Below are 17,086 nucleotides of genomic sequence, written 5' to 3' on the forward strand. Positions count from 1 at the left end.
CTATCATAAATAATAAAAAAAAAAAAAAAGAAAAAGAAAGAAAGAAAATACAAACAACTCCTACAATTCAATAACCAAAGACAATCCTGCAAAAATGAGCAAAACCTGAACAGATACTTCAAAGCCCATTATATTCAAATTGTCGACAAGCCCTCCCCCCCAAAAAAAAAATTACTTGAAATCCTCAGCCCTCAGTAAAATGCAAATAGAAACCATGAGGCAGCAATGTGCACTCCAAAGATAGCAAAAAAGACACACAAAAGTAAATGTTGGGGAGACAGGGAGCAACCAGAACACTCCCACGTTCCTGGAGGAAATGTGAAATTCACCGCCACTTGGGAAAACAGTGCAGCGCTTCCTTATGAAGTTAAACGTATACCACCGCTATTTTCCCAGGTGAATAGAACATGTCCATGAAAAGACTGGCCCAGGAATGCTCAGAGCGTCTAGCAAACCACTGTCAGCCACCGTGGGTTTGCAGACCTGACAGCAGACACCAGGGCAAGGAGCAAGGGCAAAAAGGGGCCGCCCGAGGGACGTGGGAAGACAGCAGGGTGGATCAGACAGGGAGTTTCCCTTGAGGCTTGTCCTGGCCCCAAAACGAGAGCTCCGTACCACCTGCCAGAATCTTAAAATCTTAAAAGTTGATAGAGCCGCCTGCTTGACTTGGTCAAGAATTCAGTCCAACCCTTTGCTTGCAAGGCCGTGCCCTGCAACGGTGAGGCCGTGCCCTGTGGTGAGGGTGGGCCGATCACACATTCCAAGGACCGGGGAGGAGCTGAAAAACCTTCCAATTGCCTGGATTTAGCTTTTGGGTCAACCAGAGGAGACGACCTCTCAATGACCTCTTCAGACACACAAATCGCAGTGTTTTCATAAAAGGGATCTGATTCACCAAAAAAAAAAAAAATGTATCCCTGATGCATGTAATATACATGAATTACACAGGTATTATTGCTAAGCAAAAAATAACTAGATGCTAAAGAGCACACAAGTTTTATGATTCTATTTATATAAAGTTCTAGAACAAGCAAGACTAACCTATGGAGAGAAAAAAAAAAATTAAGAAGGGATGCCCCTGGGAGCAGGGATATCAAGAAGGAATTTTCTGGAATGACAGAAAAGTTCCATCTCCTGATGGGACTGATTATGTATTTGGAAAAATTTATGGAGTTGTACACTTAAAATTTGTACATTTCACTGTCCATAGATTTTAAAGAAAAAACTAGGAGCAAAATATGGAAAGTAAAATACAACTTTACAGAAAATAAAGGTGTATACACAGGCTCCAGACATAATAAAATCAATGCAATAAAGAATTTTTTTAATTCTACTTATTGTATTATGATCACTGCCTTAGTTAATTCATACAATATGCCAGCAAATTCCAAATTCGGTTCTCTAGGTGACACTGAGCAACATTATGCTGGTGTATCAAGAAAAATGCAGTGTGATGGCTTTGTTCCAAGTCAAAGAAATGGAAATAAGCTGATAACATTTTCTCAAATTTACTGTTACTTTTTAAAAACATATGTACTTGCTTTTAACAGCTTGGTCATGCTAACAAATCACAATAAAGCCAGACTCAAACATTAATGGGAATATTTAGAAGTATTATTTCTTAAGTCTAGGTCATCAGTTTACTGGAGATTTTTGTATGATAAAGAGACCAATCTTTGTGTTACAACTAATAGAATCCTATTTTATACCTCTCACGGTGCTAATTACTATACTAGAATTAAATATAGTAACTAACATTCCCTGGTGCTAACAAAGGGCCCAGAAAGCTCCAAGATGTTGCACCATGAGGACAAGTTTGAGATCCATGGTCATAGGCACTCAAGAAGTTTAAAGCCTATTTATTGATTTTACAGAAAAGAGTATCTTGAAGAGGTTGGTGCTTAGTTGAGCCTTAAGGGTGAAATTGCAAAAGATAAGAAAAGACTAGGAAAATTCTAGCAAAGACTATGTAGCATGGAGATGAAGAGCCCAGACTTCAGTGGGATGTTGGCATTAGCTCAAATCCTGGCATTGATACTTTGCTACGGGACCTAGAGCATATTTGTAAATTTAAGTCTCATGTTCTCCATTCATAAAACAGAAAATAATAACATTTTTCAGGGTTGTAAGGAGATAATATGTAGATAATGCCTGGCACAAAAGTGATCAAAATCAGTAGTTATTATAAATAAGCAAATAATTGAGAGATTCTTTGAAGTGACCAATTTGCTCCTTTTAAAGAGATTTTTCTGGAAATGAGTGGGAGATAAGACTATTCAGGTTTATATGTATGATGAGAGGAGTACTTTAGAAAAAACTTTGGAAATTAGGGTAAGATCAAATTTAGACAAGTTTAAATATTATTATGACAAAGGACTCCATGCCATTTTGGATAAATATGTATCTTTTTAAATGTGTATGAGACTACATATGTAAGTATGTATATAGCATTAGAATAAATTCTAGATATTTACGATGTGTAGTCACTGTGTGAAAGTATTCAAGGAAACAATTTATTCCAATTATATCTTGCTAATTTGCTAAGAAAAATAACTCATTACCCAACCTGGTACTTCCCAAAAGAGGTCTAACTTAGCTGTAATTTTTAAAATTTGTTTTACTATTCTATTGATCATGTGCTCCTGGCCTTCAGCATTCAAAGTGTTTGCTCACAAACACATTGTAACATGAGAAAAGCCCAGAGACGGTAGCCTAATAGGTTTTCACACATTTACCTATTATCTCAAGAAATAGCATCTGCTTCAATTATGCTAATTGAAATCGTTCTGTAACTCATAAGGGAGACTGGTGTCCTATTTTTTGCATGTTGAAAATAAAAACATAGGAAATTATGCTAATTTCAAACAAATTTACACCTAATGTTTCTCATTTATGAAAAAGAGCAGCTAGCTAGCTGGCCTGTTTAATGATATAGGCAATATCTTTCTTGTTTGGTATTTTTTTTCTAACAATCTCAGTCTAAGAAAATGATGGGAATACTGTCTAGGAAATGGCCATTAGGATACTATTATATACAATGCATCTTGAAATGGTAAAATGACATAAAATTATTAATAGGATGACCTACTTTTACATGACCAAACTTCTGCTTGACCTGCTTTTACATATTTCCAATGGTCTTCCAATTTGCTATTTCCTTCATCTTTTTCCTAGAGGTCTAGTCACTTTGAAGGCAGCTTGAAGACATTCTCCTTTGCCTTAGGAAATAGGTCAGAAACGTTTCCATGCACCAGCCCTTTCTCAGTGTTATGGTTCACATACACAAGGGTCTTTTGAGCCACACCAAGCATAAATTCCCAAACCATGGATGCCATCACAGATTTCACATTCCTTGTATTGACACTAATGGCCATTGGGAATAGCAGGACAAGTAATACGCCTAAATAAGTTTTTTCTTTCAAGGAAGAGCTTTCTGCATTTCCTGCAACAGGGCCTCCAGACACTTTGAGTTCAATTATTGAGTTCTAACCTCCAGGGAGATCCCAGGCCCCAAAAACGGGTTTTCTCAGGCTGCCTGACACCCCAACCCCTGGTAGCCTCTTTGCTCAAAATTATATGAGAATGGTGTTGTATGAAATCACTAACAGATTTGAGCAAAACAAATTCAAGAAGCATTCCTGTGATGAAGCAAGTCAGCCTTAAAGTTATGGATGGTATGGGTTCCTTCCTGCCTCAGGTTCAAAGTAGATTTCCTTACATACAAAATGTTCTTCCTATTTTAGTACCTGTATACCTCTCCAATGTCAACTCTTAGGATTTCCTTTTTCTCTCACTCAATTCCAGCCAAGCTGAACATCTTTGGCTGCTTCTCAAGAACGATGCCCTCTCTTGGCTCTGATTTTGTTACACTCTTTTCTCCCTAACACCCTCCAACATGCACCTTCCCCCACTTTACCGAATTCCTGCCTATCCCTCAAGACTCGGCTTACATTTTCTCAAAGAATCCTTCCTTGATGCTCCCAGAATCTTCTTTTTTTTTCCCCCAGAATCTTCTTAAATGACATTCCTAGGCACCTCTTTAGCACCTTTCAATAATTTATAAATAAATGATGTTTTAGGATGGGATGGGAAAATGAGAATACAGAAAATATTGCCTGTCTATAGCAAAAATGAAATAGAAGGCTTATCCCCCAATGGACCAAATGCATTGCTGAGGGAGCTGGATCTGGCCTACAGAGTTTAAAAATCTGGTAATGTAACATTGTGTGTCAACTATACTAAAAAAAAAAAATTAATACAAACAAGTTTTTTTTTTTTTAAAGAGTGATAAAGATTTCTGGTTTCTCTTTAAAATGAACCAGAATATCTATCAACACTATTCCTATGTTACAACATGCTAAAGATTAACTAGGGCTGGGGAGCATGTGCCCTTTGAGCCAGTGAAATGGGATCCAATTCACCAGAACTCCCTACCCCCACGCCGCTGCTAGTCACCGCCTGGCACACTTGCTATCTGTTGACTGCTGGCCCCCCTTGAGTGTGTGAACTTGCAACCCTGAAGAGATAGAGCATGAGACTGCTACGCCATGTTTATGTGGCTAACATGGGACCAAAGGTGAGACACCGATAGCTGTGTTCAGAGATTCAAAACTCAGAGGGAGGAATGTAGGGAGAGATACATACTTGGCTTTTCCACTTCAGTAACTACAGTTCATCTAGCTTGGATATGACTTTGGCACTATCAAAACTCTCTGCATATCTAAGATAGCCTAGTTCCTGGATAAGGGTAGCTACTGGGCCACAGTGTGCTAGAGCCAAATTTCTGGGCAAAATTCATCTTTCCAGGATTTGCTTCAGATGCTGCATTTTGATGCCTCACATAGCCCTGGCCAGGAAAATGGTAGCTTGTTTACTCTTGAGCAATGGAGAAAGCAGGAGCCCAGTGAGGAAATCTAAAAGGAGTCAATGAGAAAGCAATTTCTGTACTTCATCATAGACTTCTGTTCCTTTCAAAAACTAGGGTATTCGTTAGGGTATGATCTCATCTCTGGAGACTAATGAAAATATATTATTTCTAGGAGATGCAAATTTTACTTTAGTGTTATGGGAAAATAGGGACACTTTAGACCATAAAATGTGTATTTTATGCTTTAGGGAGAAAGACTTTTAAACATGCCTTGTCATCCTAAAAATAAATAACTTCATAAAACTGCCCTCGAGAAGATGAAAAGGTTGTAAATGTAAGAAGAAAATCTTCTGAGACACTAAATGGGCTGCAAAATGCAATTATTGACCATAATGTTCTTCATGATACTTAGAGAACTTCTAGAATATCCCTTTCTATACAGGTGAACAAAGGTACTACCACATTGTATTGGTTGCCTATTGCTGTAAGAAACTTCGTGCCTTGAGATAAAGTAGTTTATTATCTTGCATCTCTGGAAGTCAGATGTTCTAAAATCAAGGTGTTTGTAGGGCTTCTTTCCTTTTGAATGCTCTAAGGGATAATCCATTACCTTCCTTTTTCCAGATGCTAGAGAAAAATACTTTAGTTCATGGACCCCTTCGTCCATGTACAAAGCCAGTAATGTAGGATCATCAAACCTTTCTAGGACCTGGACCCTCTTGCCTCCCTTTTATGGAGCCTTGTGATTACATTGGCCCACCAGATAATTCAAAATCATTTCTCTATCTCAAAGTTATTAATCTAATCTCATTCCTAAGTCCCTTTAACCATGTAAGATAACATTCATAGGTTCTGGGGATTGGGACGTGGATATTTTTCGGTAGGGGATTTCATATTTCTGCCTCCAGGACACATTGATTAGAGATGTGAGATGCACACCATGAGAGTACGGAGGGTAATGGGAGTTAAAAAAAGCATTTAGGGAGCTCAAGGTGTTTTGGACAGAACTCACATACAGAGGAACATTCTATTTGCTGTAATTTCTTATCTTTAATCTACTAACATGTATTTGAAAGAATTGCTTTTAGAAACATTTTTATTTGAGCCTTGTAAACATAAATGAGTTTTTTTTAAAAGAATGGATAAATATTTAGTGAGCATTGCAATAAGCTCTTTGACCAGCATACACTCATTAAATATTTATTTTAAATATAAAAACATGGAGTTATTGTCAAAGAAAAGATAGTGACTGTATTTGGTATGCTATGTGGTTAAATGAGAACATGACCCTGTAGTCTCTGATGAGAAAACAGGACCTTCAACATAATTAAGGTAGGGAGGAGTGTGTGGGGTGTGTGTGTGTGTGTGTGTGTGTGTGTGTGTGAGAGAGAGAGAGAGAGAGAGAGAGAGAGAGAGAGAGAGAGAGAAACAATAATAATAACATTTACTAAGTGCCTACTATGTTCACTATGGAGAATACAAGAAATAACCTATTCCAAAATTCAAGTCTAGGAAGTGAGGGTTGAAAGTTTCAACTTAGGTGTTCTCCATTCAGACCCAGAAGTTAGAAAGGCCTAAAAGTTTTTCTTGACTGTTTTAAGGTATTCCATTTCAGGACAGAGTTAGAGAATAGTAGAATAATAGAGGTTCCTTTATGCACATCAGAATATATCATTTGCACTAGTTCTATCCATGTTAACCTATGAAATCCCAAAAAGAAACCTTTGGATTTGAAGCTGTTCTAATTTGTAATTGACTATGCACAGATTTAAAAAAGAAAATACTGAAACAAGAGGAATAAGAAGAGCACTTTCACACATTCACACACACACGCACTTAAAAAGATAAAACAATTCTTTGCTGAGAAAAAAATTCATCTATGATTCATCTATGGAATGATTTTCATTAAAACGTTTGTTTCAGGGTGCTTCAGTGGCTCAGTTGGATGAGCGTCTGACACTTGATTTCAGCTCAGGTCATGATCTCAGGGTTGTAAGGTCAAGCCCCAGCAGCTGGCTCCATGCTGGGTGTGGAGTCTGCTTAAAATTCTCTCTCCCCCTCTCCCCCTCCTTCCTTCCCCACCTTTCTCTCTCTCCCTGTTAATAAAAATTAGACTTTTTTTTTTAAATTTTAAATTTTCCCCACTCACCTCAAAGATCCCATAACCAAGATATTCTACATCTTCTTGAACTTGAAGGTAAAAACTCCTCCAGGATAAAGGAATATGTGTTAGGTGAGCAAGCATTAGGACTTGGAAGAGAACTCTTGGGGCTCACCTCCTTGCTGTACATGTCTTACCTTCTACACAAACTTTGCTACTGGATTCTATGCATCCAGAACCTTTGTAGTTTTAGTCTCCTGAAAGACTATGGAGCTGTTTACAATAGAGAAGCTTCTTCATGCAACTTAATATTAAAATTGGCATTTTGTGGTTGGTTATGGACAGCTCCATCCCTTTTACTCTGGAGCAAGGGATGGACACACACACACACACCCATATACACATGCACACACACACTCAAGAATAGAGGAGAGCACTCACAACCCCAACAGGCCTGAACTGCCATAACAAAACTTACTCAACAAAATCAATGTGAGAAATCATGCAACGTTTCTTCCATTACAGACCTATAGGAAGACTACATTTAGGGCTGGGAGAGGTTTCAGACCAACCCTCACCTCTCCTTTTTAAGGAAATGACAGTCCAAGAGAGTGGGGAAAAAATTGGCCAAACAGTCCTCAGGATAGTCCCTGCTAAGGTTAGAAGTCCGTTCACTGACACCAGTCCATAGTCACACCTTAATAATGACAACTTTTTTTGAGATTTTGTTTATTAATGAGGACACACAGTGAGAAGCAGAGACAGAGAGAGGGAGAAGCAGGCTCCTCAAGGGGAGCCCAATGTGGAACTCGATCCCAGGACTTCAGGATCATGCCCTGTGCTGAAGGTCGATGCTCAACTGCTGGGCCACCGAGGAATCCCCAGTAATGACAACTTATTAACAATGGTAATAATTGAGTATTTTCAATGTGCTAGGCACTTGAAAAGCACAGGGTCATTTGTGCTTCCCTGTCCCCTGAAAGGTCAGGTTTTATTAGCAACCCTACTTTATAGGCGAAGAAAGTGCAACATAGAGAATCACAGTATCTATGGGGCTGGGTGTCTAGTTGGTTACAAGTGAGTTTGGAAGCCAAACTGATGCAGCTGGCAGAACTCTCAACTCCTATATGCACTGTGTAAACAGCCTGTACAAAGAGATTCTCATGCCTACACGCACACACACACGCACACACACACCCATGTACATGCCGTTAGCAAATCACTCTTGGTTACTACTTTGTAGTTTTTATTTTCAAACATAGCTCCATCAGGATACTCAGTTTCTCTCCTTTTAATTCTCATCATCTCTAGAATTTTATCTAAGCCTATAAAACAAGAACTTTTCACTGTCAAACCACTATTTTTTAATTAGCATGAGTAGCAAACCAAATTACAATTCATCAGTACTTTTTCACAGCAGTTTAGCTCCTTTAAAAATCCCTATAACTGAATATTTTTTTAGCTCAGCAGTTAAGGCAGTTATCAAATCCATGTCAAGGAATAAACCTTTGGAAGTTTTACAATGGATACGTTACTAGAAAATCAAATGCTTTGGGAGCAGATCTCAAATGATAGGTACTTTATCTAGAAAAAAATGTTCCAACCTAGAAGAATATATATACCTTAATGTCTATGTCTTCAGAGTCAGATTTTTCAGAACAGTAAGGAAACCACTATGAGCCCAGGCTTTGCATAATCATTCATCTTTATTTTTCCAACAGTATTGCCAAGTAACTAATAGCCACATTTTCCCAGCAATATAGAGGAATGGGGCCTCAGAGATGAATTTGCCAAGATAGTAAATGGCAAGTCTAGATTTGTGTCCATTTTTTTTCTCTGACCCTAAGGCTCATTCCACCTTAACACACCACAGCTGGGAGGGAACAGGTTTCCATTTGGGTGTTGCAGTTCTTCCCTATTCAAAGCAGAGTGGACAGTGGTGGGTGTGCCTTTTATTGAGTGTATAAATCCTACTATTCCCACATCAATTTCCAAAGTAAGAGGTTAATTCCCAGAAGTTTAATAGGTGGTAGAGGTGGGAGGAGGCAGAGGTCATGTTCAGAAGGCCAAAAAGCCTTTAGGGCAATTTTACATATAAACCTCAGAGCTAAGAACATATTTATTTATTTATTTATTTATTTATTTATTTATTTATTTATTTATTTTTTTATTTAGTAAGAGCAAGAGAGTGGGTATGCATTCATGGTGGGGGGGAGGTAAGAGGGGGGCAGAAGGAGGAGGAAAGCAAGAATCCCAAGGAGGCACCAAGCCCAGTACAGAGCCTGGCCTCAATCTCATGACTCTAGGATCATGACTAAAGCCCCCCCCCCAAAAAAAAAATCAAAAGACACTTGACTAAGCCATCCAGGCACCGCAGAACATCTTTACTTTTTTTTTTAAAGATGTTTATTTATCTATTTGTGAAAGATACAGAGAAAGAGGCAGAGGGAGAAGCAGGCTCCATGCAGGGAGCCTGATGTGGGACTCAATCCCCAGGATCAAACCCTGAGCCAAAGGCAGACACTCAACCACTGAGCCAGCCAGGTGCCCCCAGAGAACATCTTTATTCTTGAGGGACTTACAAAAGGTAATTTTTTAAAGATGTTTATCCGTTTCCTGTTTGTCAGCTCCTCAGATAAGAATCTGTAGGTAGTGACCAAAACAATGAACTTCCTCTGCACCTAAGGCTTCTCTCTGTCCTCTGTTCAGCCGTGCCCCGGAAAATAGAAAGGAGATACAGACCCACTATTTTTTTGAAAAGCACTCTGTCAGGATAGCTTTCATTTCCATTTTTAAGAACTCTATGAATTACTTGTCATAGACTTTCAAAGTTATTCTTGAGGCTTAAAGACTTTCAATTCACTCCCATCTTTATGGCAAAGGGATTCCAGAATGATGAAAAGACATCATAAAGCTAAGTATATTTGAAATTGCCTTTGCTTATGAAAAACAATTTAATTCAGGTGAGGAATTTTAACATGGAGATTTTTGTCCTTGGGGTTATATGCATCTACAGCTATAAGTATGTAAATCAGCTACAAAGGCCATTATTTCCATATACTCAAATCCCGAAAAAAATGTCCTCCTCGTAGAGGCAGACAAGTCTTGCTGACAATCAGATGACAAAGGATATTAATAGAAGAACTGCTTGTCCCTCCCTAATTTCAGTTGTTTGCCAGAGCCCCCTTAGTTCTCCATATACACCCAGGTCCTCAGCCTACAGCTGCCCTCCCCAGTGGGGTAAGAATGGAAGATTCTTCTTCACTTTGAAATGGAGCCTATATGCAGTTCCAGCCCCACATGTCAATGGCTCTCTGAGGCTACACCTGACCAGCATCCTCCACCCTTGGGTTCTTTCATCTCTGGGAGAGCAACTATAAAAAGCACATTTCAGCTGTTAACGTACATACTTGCCTCAGTAATTCTAGTCTAGCAATTTCTGCCAAGGAACTATTTAGTGAATACATTCAGAGGCAGTTACAAGCTTGCTCCTCAGAGTTATTTTTAATTCCCAACAATAGGGGAGTGCTTCTTTTAGTCATTCAAAATGATGCCAATGTCCATAGCATAAGGTCAAAAACAGGGGATCATAAATATACTTTAATCCCATTTTTACATATGTACACATAGACACACATGCACTAACAGACACACACCTCAGTACACAGTGGGAGTATAGGTATTTTTATTTTCCTTTTTCTTTGTGTTTTCTATTATTTTATACACCAAAAGCAAATCAGTGTTTGTTACCCAATCTTAATTGTTCTTAGTTTATGTGTACAAGATGCAGCAAATAGCCTAGAAAAAGGATGACAATAAGAGGGTACCTGAAGCACTTCACCTCTGTTGGGCCATTCTCAAAGGTCACTTAATCAATGCTGGCCTCCCCAGCACTCTGTCTAAAATTGCAACTCCCAGCCTTTACATTCCACATCCCCCTCCCCATGTTTTATCTCATAGCACTTTTTGCTTTGCCAAACAACAGGTCAAATATTTTCATTTTTTTTAACTTGATTTTGTCTTCTCTCTCCATAGAGCATCAGCTCCGTCAGTACAAGACTTGGTTCTGGTCACTGCTGCATTGCTGGTGGTCCCTAGGACAGTGACCAGCCCTGCACAATGGATGCTCAAAAACTAGCTCTAGAATGCGAGACTCTAAAGAAATAGCTCAGACCACACCGAAAGTCAACAACGTGAGATTCTCCCATGTGCGTGGCTTATAAAAAATGCTTAAAGCAACAAAATAGGGGAGAGCGTGGGGAGAGTTTAACTATATTCAGAGCCAGAAGATAGGAATTTGGTAGTCCCCAGAGTAAGACGGTCCATGGTTAGATGATGAGGAATATCAAACTTCTTGTTACTTAGCTTCTCTTTGAAGAGAGGACAGCAAGAAAAGGTAGAAGCAGCACCGAGAAAAGGACACTCAACTCTCAAGTTTCAGTTATTCTGCATTAGGCCTGGTCTAAAGGACTATCAGTCTCTGGAAAGACTTTGATCTGCTTTAGGAAACCCCAGCACCCAGGGCTACCTTGCCATAGCATCACCATTGATTGTAATTATTGCTCATTTAGAAAGTCAGATCCTTGAGCATAAGCATTGTATTCCATTTACTATTGAAGCCTCAGAGCCCCTCCTAGCACAAGAGGTCCTCAATAAATACAGGTTTTTTTAATTGCTAAACCACAAGCCAGGGTACTAAGAAAATTCGTACATTAGTTTATTGATCAACACTAAGGGAACTTTAAATACCAGAGGATTAGAAAAGTAACAAAAGAGAACAGAATACTCTCTGATTTTACAAAAGCAGAACAAGTATTTGACAACTTGTTCACTGATGTGTTTGGTTGTCAATCTCAGGCTAAATTCTATACTGAAAAGTTGAACAGAAACTTTGTAAGCACCTCAGAAAATAAGTTATGATCAACAGGGGCTGTCATGAGTTCATCTAGAAATATTCTTGCCTGGCTGGTCAGAGTTTCTTCTTGGCTACAGTTAGCACACAATATAGAAGATAACTAGGAACTTTTGATTTCTGCAAAGCATTGAACAAGAGCTCATATAGTATTTTTTGTGATAGTGTCTTACATATAACAGATACTTGATAAAAGTAGATTGGGCAAATGCTTCCAAGAGTATTTATGAGCCATGTCTTTCCAACATTTTTGTGATTTTTTTTTTTTTACTAAACCATGCTCCTTTACATTATGGCTTACATTTTGTCTTATCTATCAGGTTTACTAATCCTGGAAGAAATTATTCCAGGTACTATGTTACCCTAATTACAGAATTTGAGAACTTCTTTACATCAAATATTGGGCAACATGGAAACTTGAGATAACCTACTACTTTTGCCTTGGAGAAGACTCAAACAGGGTAAGAAAAGCAAGGAAGTAGATGTTAGAAATCAAGATGGATAGCTTTGTCTTTCCTTGATTTTTCTCTTCCATCTCTTCAGAATCAAACCCCAGTTGCATTCCCATTACCCTTTTACTATGCTGGTAGCTACGTAGATAGTATAATTTATCAGACTGGTATCCCAAGATGTGGAGGGTTGAATGCTACATCACCATGGGACTTTTATTTTATTTATTTATTTTTTTAAAATATGGAACGCTTCACGAATTTGCGTGTCATCCTTGCGCAGGGGCCATGCTAATCTTCTCTGTATCATTCCAATTTTAGTATATGTGCTGCCGAAGCGAGCACACCATGGGACTTTTAAAGAAAAATGACACAGGGCAATTATTTACATGTAGTCACTGACATAATGGCACAGACAACAATATACATTCACAAACTCAAATTCACTTCCCCTCACTCTGATACATATGGATGCTCTGGAAACAGGTCTATATAAACACATGCATGCATGTGCATGCACCCCCCCCACACACACACACACCACTAACTTGAGGTTATATAGGAAGCCCTGAATGAATTCTTTCCCCCTAGTATATGTGTGCTTGAGTGGAAAAGCATCCTAACGGGAGTTAGGAGGCTTGAATTCTTGTCTTGGCTCTTCTAAGTGGCAAATTATGTAATTCTGAGCAATTCACTTTCCTCCCTGGACTCTAGCTTCCTCATAAATTGGAAGAGATTTAGCACAGGACGTTAAGTCTTTATAAAGCTGTTGGGAGGGCTGAAGAAGTGGGCTCTAGGCCAGTGTCTTTTTCTTTTTTCTTTTTCTTTCTAGGCCAGTTTCTTGAAGAAAAAAAAAAAAAGGTCCTGAACAACACAGAACGCCACACCCCTAAGGCAGCTGCTACCTCTAAAGTCACTACCACAATTATGCTGGCCTATGTCTGGTTCTCTATTCACTGTGTGACAGTCTATGGATATCACCACATGAGAAAACAGACATCCAGACCAGCAGTCCAGAGATTAGTCAGGTCAAGAAGTTACCCGTCTACCTACTAACTATCAACAGCCAGATACTAGAAAGTGAATACTGGAATATACTGTTGGAAATACAAATCACATCCTTATTGGCTAGCAGACCACTAGGAGCCACAGGTAAGAGACCTCATGCTCAATTATCCCTTCAAATCTAATGCCAGTATGGCTTATCAGTAAAAATTTATGTCCAGTCCAGATCCCTAGTTGCAAGAAAATCTTGGGATTACAATTTTAGCTTTCTCTTTTCTGTGGGACAGATGACCACATAGAGATTAAGAGTGAATGTTGAAGGCTGAGAAACAATATCCAGCACTGGTATGTTCTGAAAGGCAAGATGCTATTCCCAAAGCCAGTGAGTTCCTATCACTGGAGATACACAAATAGGAACAGATGACCTCTTGCTGGTAGGGTTGTAGAGAAGATGGATTTTGACCAGTAATTTGCAGATCAGATCTGGCTGCCTATTTTAATCTGCTGGCCCCATTTCCAAATATCCTGGCTCAATCGGTTGGTGGTTGGTCCCAGGAATCTTTAATTCCCCCTAAGTGATTATGAGGCATGACTAGACTTAGGAGCCACTTGACTACAACATTCAAGATCATTTCTAGCCCTGTCTATTTATGCATTCTTGATTCTAGATCTGTTGGACTACACAGTCCTATGTGCCACACATTTCTAGTACAAGAAATCCAATGTTACCTTCAGATGAACACAGATCGAGAAACTACAGGTTGTAAAGTAGGATGTTATTCAGTTACTGAATTTGAAAGGAATCTTGTTATCAACTCTTTTGTGGTGTTAAAAATTAGTCGTATGGATATTCTATCTGAAGGCAGTCCATCACATGAAGAACGTATTACCATAGAATTAGAAAAATGTGGAGCTGGTGCTGTGTCAAAGCCATTTTAAGATTCATGTGGTAGAGACTGAGAGGCAGGCAGAGACACCCCCCCCCAGAGAGAGAGAGCCACAGAGACACACCCACCCACCCACACAGTGACATAGAGACAGCAAGAGCAACAGATAGACACAGAGACAGAGTGACAGAGACAGAGACCAAGACAGAGAGCGGCACAGACACAGAGAAGAGACTGAGACACAGAGTGACATACACACACAGAGAGAGACCAAGACAGAGTGACACACATACAGAGACTGAGCAACACAGAGCAAGACACACGCACACAGACACAGAGAGACAGACACCACTGTACCCAGAGAGATAGACCAAGACAGAGATCCCTACAGAGACACACATGGAAAGAATATTAGCTCATCTTGGGGTCTAGGGATTTATCCTCTGCAAAAATACCAAAGCCAGTGCTTTTGATTACTTGTCCTTGAAGGGTTGGTAAATGTTTGGCTGAGCAGAAGCGCAAATACAGACAGGTTTTACCACAGGTATTATAATCAGTGACAAAAATGATTGTTCTATCTAATTTACAGCTAAAAATCTAGATTTGTTACACTATACTAAGTTCAGGGGTTTTGCTGGGATTGCAGGTCCTGGTGTAGAAGACATATGTAACTTGAATGCTTAGGATACATTCTATACACCAGAGATTTCTCTGAGATTTCAATGCAGGCAGAAAACACCAGTTTGTCTCCATCATGAGGAGCAAGGATAGGAACTATGGTTTAAGAGGTGCTCAGAAATAGAAAAGTTGGCTTTGGCCTCAAAGTGTTCCTACTGAACTTGGACAGAAAAATGAGATAGGCTTGCAGTTCCATTTTTGCAACTCAATTCACTTTAATTTTCTTAATCAATTATCTACCCAAAACTAAGTTTTATATTCTGAAAGTAAAACACACTTCAGCCAAAAAAAAAAAAAAAAGTCTTGGTTCATTAATGTTTGGTGCTAGATAATACCAAGTTGTATACACTGAAATTTATAAGTACATCCAAGTCTATTCATCAGGCTACTGTTTTTTTTCTTTCCCCAGTTTCTCCAATGTGATGAGAATAATGGTCCCCAAATATACCCACTCACTAATCCCTGAAATCTGTGAAGTAATCTATTGTCCTACATGACAAAGGGACTCTGAAGATGTAACTAAGGGTATGGGCCTGAGAGGGAAAATTATCCTGGCTTATCTGGTGGGCCCCATCTTTTCACAGGAGTCCTTAAAACATGTAACTTTTACCAGGTAAACTGATCAAGAAGAAATTACAGGAGCAGGCCTCGATCGACCCCTGCTAGCCATGGAGGAAAACCCTCAAGCCAAGAATGTAGACCAGCTCTAAAAACTGGGAAGGCAAGGACAAGGAATTCTCCTATAAAGCCTCTAAAAAGGAATGCAGCCTGGCCAGCATCTTGATTTTCCCTGAGTGAGATCTGTTTTGGCCTTCTGTTCTACAGACAGGTAAGACAATGATTTTGTATTATGGAGCCACTAAGATGGTTGGAATTTGCTCTGGTAGTTGAGAAAGCTAAAACATCCAGTGTCTTTCCCATTGATGATTATTCCCATCTCACCACAGAGTCGCCAATGCTGATAACTTCCCAGTAACAGTCAAGAAAATCATTGGCCATTGGAAAGAAGTTTGGGTGAAGCAGGAAGGGCATATAGTTTGGAGTTCAAGGCAGGTCTCAACCAACAAGTAACAATATGACCCTGAGAAAAACTGCAGTTTTTCTGAGGTTTAATATTATCTTTTACATACAGATAATAATAAACCTTGCTTATTTTACAGAAGAATTGAAAATAGATTTAAAAACAGCTATGAACATGCTTTGCGTATTACACTCTGAAGAACCATACTACATATTTTTCCTCCAAGAACACATGTATTCCTATTATAGCATTTGTCAAACTTCCAGCAGAAATGATTGTCTCCCAAATATCTATTCTTCCTTTTACTCTTATATAAGAATTTCCCAAGTGCTAGCTGGGAATGTGGCAATTGATGCCTTGCAGACAGGGATGGCTGTAAAACTAAAATTCTAACCAATGAGACACTCGACAATTGAAGTAGGCAAATCCATCCATGATGATGCCCTTGAAAAGAGGATGTTACCCTCTGCTTCCTTTCATGTTCCCACAGGCCAAATGACTGGGGCAGCAGAGAATCCTGAGTGAGAGCATTACTCGGGAGCCAGGTGGTCAATAACACAAATATACCTATTCATAGATCATGGCAACAGCAGAGTTGAATAATTGCAACAAAAACCATATGACCTTCAAAGATACTTGCTATTAGCCCTTTATGGCTACAGTTTACTGGCCCCTACCACAGGTGATCGGTGGTCAACAATACCAAAATCTGAGTCTTGGGACAACTTCCTAGAGCATAACTGCTCTTCCCCTCCACCAACCTATGAACTTGGATTTTCATGTTAGCCAAAAATAAGCCTTCTATACTGTTGAATTCACTATGATTTTATTAGTCAGTGGTCATCATAAACTAGACATAGTAATAGGAACAATGATGATGACCATGAACACATATGATGCTTACTACATGCTAGGACTCTTCCAGATGTGTGTATTACACATATGCACACATTTAATTCTCATGATAATTCTAAGTATTATTTTTTTTTATTCCCGTTTGACAGTTGAGGAAACTGAGGGCCAGCAGTTAAGAAACTTTTGACTGCAATCACTCAGCACCAGCATCTCTGCTCTTAACCAAATGTTAAACTGCCTCTTGGTAAATCCAAACATTCATTTTTACTGAGCAAATCTTACAGCCAACCTCTGGAGATTCATTTTAACAG

The 17,086-nt window shown here is 39.1% G+C and overlaps 1 non-coding gene across 1 annotated transcript; it reads right to left on the reverse strand.

The window, feature by feature from the left end:
- Positions 1–12,567: 12,567 nt before the first annotated feature.
- On the reverse strand, positions 12,568–12,674 carry LOC129515550 (U6 spliceosomal RNA). Its single transcript, XR_008665595.1, has one exon. It is a non-coding gene; the product is annotated as a U6 spliceosomal RNA (small nuclear RNA).
- Positions 12,675–17,086: the final 4,412 nt, after the last annotated feature.

This window comes from Nyctereutes procyonoides, unplaced genomic scaffold (genome assembly GCF_905146905.1).
Source record: "Nyctereutes procyonoides isolate TBG_1078 unplaced genomic scaffold, NYPRO_anot_genome, whole genome shotgun sequence".
NCBI classification, from domain to species: Eukaryota; Metazoa; Chordata; class Mammalia; order Carnivora; family Canidae; genus Nyctereutes; species Nyctereutes procyonoides.